Source organism: Sus scrofa, chromosome 7 (genome assembly GCF_054392235.1).
Source record: "Sus scrofa isolate SSC_HxYL_T2T_F1_AM1 chromosome 7, Sscrofa_HxYL_maternal_Yorkshire_Landrace_v2.0, whole genome shotgun sequence".
Classification (NCBI taxonomy): Eukaryota; Metazoa; Chordata; class Mammalia; order Artiodactyla; family Suidae; genus Sus; species Sus scrofa.
This window is the reverse complement of record NC_139389.1, coordinates 49854558-49861350: the sequence shown is the minus strand read 5'-3', so window position 1 is coordinate 49861350 and position 6793 is coordinate 49854558. Positions and strand designations below refer to the sequence as shown.

The 6793-nt window shown below is 44.9% G+C and overlaps 1 protein-coding gene across 2 annotated transcripts in view; it reads left to right on the top strand.

Annotated features, from left to right (window-relative positions):
• The first annotated feature begins 274 nt into the window (after positions 1-274).
• The window catches only part of RCAN2 (regulator of calcineurin 2), a 303837-nt gene continuing 297318 nt past the window's right edge, over positions 275-6793 (top strand). The window contains exon 1 of one of the 2 annotated variants that reach the window (XM_021098801.2): positions 275-455. The gene's annotated coding sequence lies outside the window, so the exon portion shown is untranslated. Of the gene's footprint in view, positions 553-6793 lie in introns of both variants that reach the window. The other variant, XM_021098802.2, reaches the window with a different exon arrangement.

Genomic DNA, 6793 nt, shown 5'->3' with positions numbered 1-6793 from the left:
GCTCTTAGCTCGGTCCTTAGGGGGTCTTCCCCCCTCCCGGGCACCCTGGCTGGAAAGGAGGGGGTGTGGGGCTGCGGGCAGAGGGGAAGCCCGGGAAGTGAAGCGGGTGGGGGGCCGGGAAGGGCGCGGGGGTCAGGCGGGAGGAGAGCAGAGGAGGCCAGACGGGGGCTCTCGGCTTCCCGGGGTCTGATTGGAGGTTGGCCCGATGAGTCGGAGCTGGGGGCGCGCCCATCTCCGCTGGCTCCTGCGAGAGCCGCCGGCTCGGCCCCTCCCTGGAGCCGCTTTGTCCCGGGTGACGGCGGCGGAGGTTGCGGCGAGCAGCGGGCAGGAGGCAGAGACCCGTGGACCCAAGGAGCCCGAGACGGAGCCCGGGAGGCGGGGCGCGCCGCGCACGGCCCCACGCCCAGGCCCGCGGGCACCGCGCCCGTCCCCGCGCGCGCTCGCCCGGCCGCCAGGTGAGCCGCCGCGCCGCGCCCGCAGTCTCCGGCCCCGCAGACCCACCGCCCGAGCCGCTGCCTCCTCCTCCGCCGGCGCATCGCGGACGCCCAGCAGGTCGGTTATGTAACAGCGCCGGCCCTCCCGCCCCGGCACCCTGTCCTGTCCTGTCCTGCCCGAGCTGCGCTCAGCACCCTGGCTGGGCCGTGGGACCGCGGCGGTGGGCGGCGGAGCGCGGTCGGGGTAGCGGGCTGGGCCAGGGCCGGGGGGGCGGCGGCGTGGGGGGTGGTCTCCAGATTCGGTTCTCAGCCACCGCGGCCGCTGTGGGGACCAAGGTCCCGTGACCCCCCTCTAGAGGGCGCGGGTCTCAAGGAGCCCCTTCCCCATTCCTAATGGCCCACGCGTCCGCCTTTCCCGTGGCGGCGGCAGCAGCAGCAGGTGCAGAAGTGGAGGAGCGAGAATAACACCTGTGGTCCCTGGGACTGAGATTTGGAGAGGGGATTAGGAGAGGTGGTCTGGGCGCAGAGGGCAAACGGGAAATAGAAGGCTCCTTTCCCAGTGCTTAAAGGAAAGTGCTGGGGAGGGGAAGGTGCTTTGAGGCGCAGCGGGCTGGGAATTGTCCTGCCTGGGATTAGCCGGCTTGGGTCATCTAAAAATAACTTCAAGTTTGAAAAGTGAAATAGACGGGAGCGCAGTGTGCCGAGTTCGTCCTGCCCGTGGGATGCTTCGCTCCAGAAGTCACCAGAGGGAACAGGCAAATCCCAGCCGCCTGATCCCACCGCTGCCTTCTGGTCTCACTGGTTTCCAGGGTGTCTGGGTTTGACTTTTAGTTAATGATTTATTCTCCAAGGCACAGCTGTCTTTCTCTTATCCCAAAATGAATTATATCAGAGTGCATGCTTTGAATCTTTCCTATTTCCTACCTTAGGATAGAAGTGTTCAGTGGAGACCCCTAATGAGTCCACTGCCAAAGCCTTTTTTTTTTTTTTTTTTTAATAACTATCCTTTTAGTAAAAATAAAAGTTTCTGGGCTCCCTTTAACATATGTCCCACAATTGGAGGTAAAAATGATAAAACTTTCCAGTCCACCCTTCTCTCTTCCCTAAGCCAGAAACCCACTTACCATACGGAGGGGAGGCTTTAGGAAAAGTAGGACATTTTTAATAACGCAGCTCAACTTTCACACATATTACATCAACACAAAACACAGGGCAAATGTATCACAGGCACAGGGCAACACTTGCTAAGTGGCCCCCTCCATTCTGTGAACCCAGTGAAGCTGGAAAAGCCTAGAAGCTGGAAAGGATCAAGAAGCAGGTCAGCACTAATAGTGCTACAAGGCAGGGGAGTGAACATTTGGCTGTTTTTCAGCCTATGCATTGATTTTCTTTAGCCTTAGAGCTATTATCTTAAGTACAACCAGTCTCATTGTTTGGAATTAGTATAAAATGTGAGTTGCACTTTGCATTCAGATCCACTGAAAATCAAATCAATGTTTGTTTGTTTTTTTTTACTTTTTCATTTTTATTTTTTTCCATTATAGCTGGTTTACAGCATTCTGTCAATTTTCTGCTGTACAGCAGGGTGACCCAGTCACACATACACATATACATTCCTTTTTCTCACATTATCATGCTCCACCATAAGTGACTAGATAGAGTTCCCAGTGCCATACAGCAGGATCTCATTGCTTATCCATTCCAAATGCAATAGTTTGCATCTATTAACCCCAAATTCCCAGTCCATCCTACTGCCTCTCCCTCCACCTTGGCAACCACAAGTCTGTTCTCCAAGTCCATGATTTTCTTTTCTGTGGAAAGGTTCATTTGTGCCGTATATTAGATTCCAGATATAAGTGATATCATATGATATTTGTCTTTCTCTTTCTGACTTCACTTAGTATGAGTCTCTAGTTCCATTCATGTTGCTGCAAATGGCATTGTTTTGTTCTTTTTTGGCTGAGTAGTATTCCATTGTGTATATATACTACATCTTCTTAATCCATTCATCTGTCAGTGGACATTTAGGTTGTTTCCATGTCTTGGCTATTGTAAATAGTGCTGCAGTGAACATTTGGGTGCATGTGTCTTTTTTAAGGAAAGTTTTGTCCGGTTATATGTCCAAGAATGGGATTGCTGGGTCATATGGTAGTTCTGTATATAGTTTCCATATAGGTCTATGGAAAACCTCCATACTGTTTTCCACAGTGGTTATGCCAATCAAATCAGCGTTTATTGAGCACCTACTACTTGAGTCCGGTCTGTAGAATTTCAGGAGAGAAAATGTCCTCAACCAAAACTGCAGGATTCCAAGAGCTTTCAAAATGGCTTCTGTGTGCAGGTCTTGCAGACCCCAATGAAATCTGGAGGCCATGGCTCTCTCTCCAGTGATGAACAGTTAACAGGTTTAAGTGGGAACTTGAGAGCTTTGTCATTTGCAAGTACACATCACACTCTTTTAAAAACTCCTTGCATAATCATTTGCAGTTAGTCATGCATATTATAGAAAGTAGCTTCCTTGAGATCTGCTTTGATAGTCGCTGAGGTCTCATTTTCCCGTGCCTTTTATTTCCTGTACCATCCACTTGGTGTATTCAGCAGTTATTTGTTAAGTATCCAGCACATGCTATGTAGTCCCTGTGCCAGAGGCTAAAAGAATGAGGCCCATGTCTTTCAGAAATCCATCTGGCAGAAAAAGATAAGAAAACAAGTGGTGAGTGTTTAGGGGACATAGGAACAAGCTCAGTGGGAAGCCAGGGAAGGAAGGGTGCAGGGAATCTGGAAGAGCTTGCAGAGAAGTTCGTGTATGAGCTAGATCTCAGTCGGCAGTAGGAGTTCTCTAGAGAAGGGGCCTGGTGGTCAGGGTTGAAAGAAAGGTCATGTTCAAGGAACTTGTAGGTGTTCTGCAGTGAGAAGGTGGCAGGTGAGTTTGGGAGGAGGTGTTTCAGTGAGTCTGGGTTATGAATATACCCTGCCAAGGAGGAGAAGCCGTGCAGCCTTTATGGGAAACATGATTTGATCTAATTTGTCTTACAAAAGTGACTTTGGAGGTGGTGAGTAGGTGGATTGCAAAGAAGAGTGAGCTCAGATTTTAGACCACTGCAGTGATCTAGTAAAAATAAAGAAATAAAATTAATTGTGCCTGAGCCAGGTAGAATGAGGAAAGAGAAGAGAGATGAAAGCTATTTCATAGGGAGAATAAATGGCTCCAAGTCACCGAATATCTGGTGGTATGGAAAGAGAAGCTTAGGTGTTTAGATGGATGGTCAGGCTTTCAACTGAGATAGCAAGTAAATGAGAAGATTAGGTTTGAGAAGGATGGGGAATTTTAATTCAAGCTTTTCCTCTAAGATCAGGAGTAAGACAAGGATGCCCACTCTTGGGACTTTTGCTTAGTATAGTACTGGAAGTTTTAGCCAGAGCATTCAGGCAAGAAAAAAGGGCATTCAGAACATAAAGGAAGAAGTAAAGCTGTCTCTGTTTGCAGATGACATGATATTATATACAGAAAACCCTAAAGATTTCTGCTTTAAAAATAAGATGTTAGAACTAAATCAACAAATTCAGTGAAGTTGCAAGATACAAAATCAGTTTACAAAATCAGTTGCATTTCTGTAAAATAATGAGCCATCAGAAAGAGAAATTAAGAAAATAATCCCATTTATACTTGCATCCAAAAGAATATACTACCTAGGAATAAATTTAATCAAGGGGGGTGAAAGATTTGTTCCCTGAAAACTATAAGACAATAATGAAAGAAATTGAAGATGCAAATAAATGGAGAGATAGTCCATGCTCATGGATTGAAAGAAGTAAGATTGTTAAAATGTCCATACTACCCAAAGCAATCTCCAAATTCGGTGCAATCCACGACAAAATTCTAATGGCGGTTTTCACATAAATAGAACAAATAACCCTAAAATTTGTATGGAAGTGCACAAATCCCCAAATAGCCAAAGCAATATGAAAAAAGAGGTACCATGTAGAGGTACCATGTAGAGGTACATAAGAGGTACCATGTAGCCTGACTTCAAACCGTATTTCAAAGCTCCTATAATCAAAACAGTATGGTATTGGCATAAAAATAGACGTAGATCAATGCAACAGAATAGAAAACCCAGCAATAAACCCACACATATATGGTCAATTAATGTATTAAGAAAGAGCCAAAAGAGCCAAAAATATGTAAAGGGCAAAGGATAGTCACTTCGGTAAATTGTGTTAGGGAAAACTGGAGAGCCGCAAGCAAGAAAAAAAGCCACTTGACTACTCACAACATACACAAAAATTAACTCAAAAAGGGTTAAACTTGAATATAAGACCTGACACTAGAAAACTTCTAGCAGAAAACATAGGAGTAAGCTGCTTGCCACTGTTCTTGGCAATGGTCTTTTGGATTTGTGAGCAAAAGCAACAAAAGCGAAATAAATGCATGGGACTATTTCAAACTAAAAACCTCCTGCACAGCATCAACAAAATGAAAGGACAGCCCATGGAATGGGAGAAAATATTTCCAAATTGGAGGTTAATATGCAAAATATATTAAAATCTCGTACAACTCTCATAGCAAAATAAACAATCCAGTTAAAAAATGGGTAGAGGAACTGAACAGACATTTTTCCAAAGAAGACATATAAATGGCCAATAGGTACATGAAATGGTGCTCAGCATCACTAATCATCAGGAAAATGCAAATCCAAACCATAATGAGATAGCCCCTCGCATCTCTTAGAATGGTTTTTTTAAAAAACAAGAGATAAATGTTGGCCAGGTGGAGAAAAGGGAGCCCTGGTGTACTGTTGGTGGGAATGGAAACTGATGAAGCCACTGTGAAAAATACTTTAGAGGTTCCTAAAAAAAATCAAAAGTAGAGCTACCCTGTGATCCAGCAATCCTGTTTCTCTGTATTTATCCAAAGGAAAAACACTAACTCAAAAAGATATCTGTGCCTCCATATTCATTGCTGCATTTTTTATGAGAGCCATTGATAAGTGGATAAAGAAAATGTGTGTGTGTGTTTATGATATAGACACATACATACATACACACAGTGGAATATTATTCAGCCATAAAAAGATGATCCTGCCCTTTGCAACATAAGTGGACCTTGAGGGTATTGTGCTAAGTGAATAAGTCAGAGAGAGTTGCGTACCACAGGATTTCACTTATATGTAGAGTCTGAAAAACCAAACTCCTAGATATAGAGAATAGATTGGCAGTTATCAGAGGTGAGGGGTGGAGGATGGGCAAAATGGGTGAAGATGGTCAAAAGCTACAAACGTCCAGTTATAAGATCACATACATCCCAGAGATGTAATGTGTAGCATGATACTGTGTTAGATATTTGAAAGTAGCCAGGAGAGTAGACCTTAAAATTCTTGTGATAAGAAAAAAAATTTGTAACTGTGGGAAGGGATAGACGTGATCTACCACATCTAAACTTAATGTGATAATCATTTCACAATATATACATATAACACATTGTTATGTTATCTACCTAGAACTAATGCAGTGTTTTATGTTAATTATATCTCCATAAAACTGGGGGGGGGAAGTATGGTTGATCCTCGAATAGCACAAATTTGAACTGGGATTAGAGATCACATTATTTGGAATCAAAAAGACTTGGGGTTTGATGGGAGTTCCCTTGTGGTGCAGTGGGTTAAGGATGTGGCGATGTCATTGCAGCCGTTGAGGTCGATGCTTTGGCTTGGATTTGAACTCTGGTGCTGGAACTTCCAGCTTCGGCAAAAAAAAAAAAAAGATTTGGGGTTTGAGTCCTGATTCAGTCCAAACTCTTTCAGCTTCCTGCCCTGAGGTGAGGCATTTATCAATTCCTTTGTTTTTGAGGCAGAGAGAGCAGGGCTCAGGTTTTTTACTTGGAGGCGGGTGTGTGGGGCACCTTTCACCTCCAAGGTGTACGAGGGTCAGCTGTACAAGAGAGAGTAGTTTTTTGAGAAAGGTGGGATATTTTGACTTCGAACATTCAAAGAAAAATACCCTGTAGGCACTTGTATTTTCCAAGACAGTGTCTTCATTCCTGGTGCTAATTTCTCATTTTACCTTCCTTTCTGAAACTGTGCAGTGCTGCCTTTGGAGGAGAGGGAGATGAATTTGATAACAGGCAGTGGCTTCTACCTCCTTCCCCCCAAGTAGAAGTGTCACCTGTCAATGATCTGACCGAGTCATAGTAATAAGAGTAATAATTTGAATGATAATAATATGTCCCATTGTGGCTCAGTGGTAACAAACCCAACTAGTGACTGGTTCGATGCCTGGCCTCCCTTAGTGGGTTGAGGATCCAGTCTTGCTGTGAGCTGTGGTGTAGGTCGCAGATGCAGCTCAGATCCCACATTGCA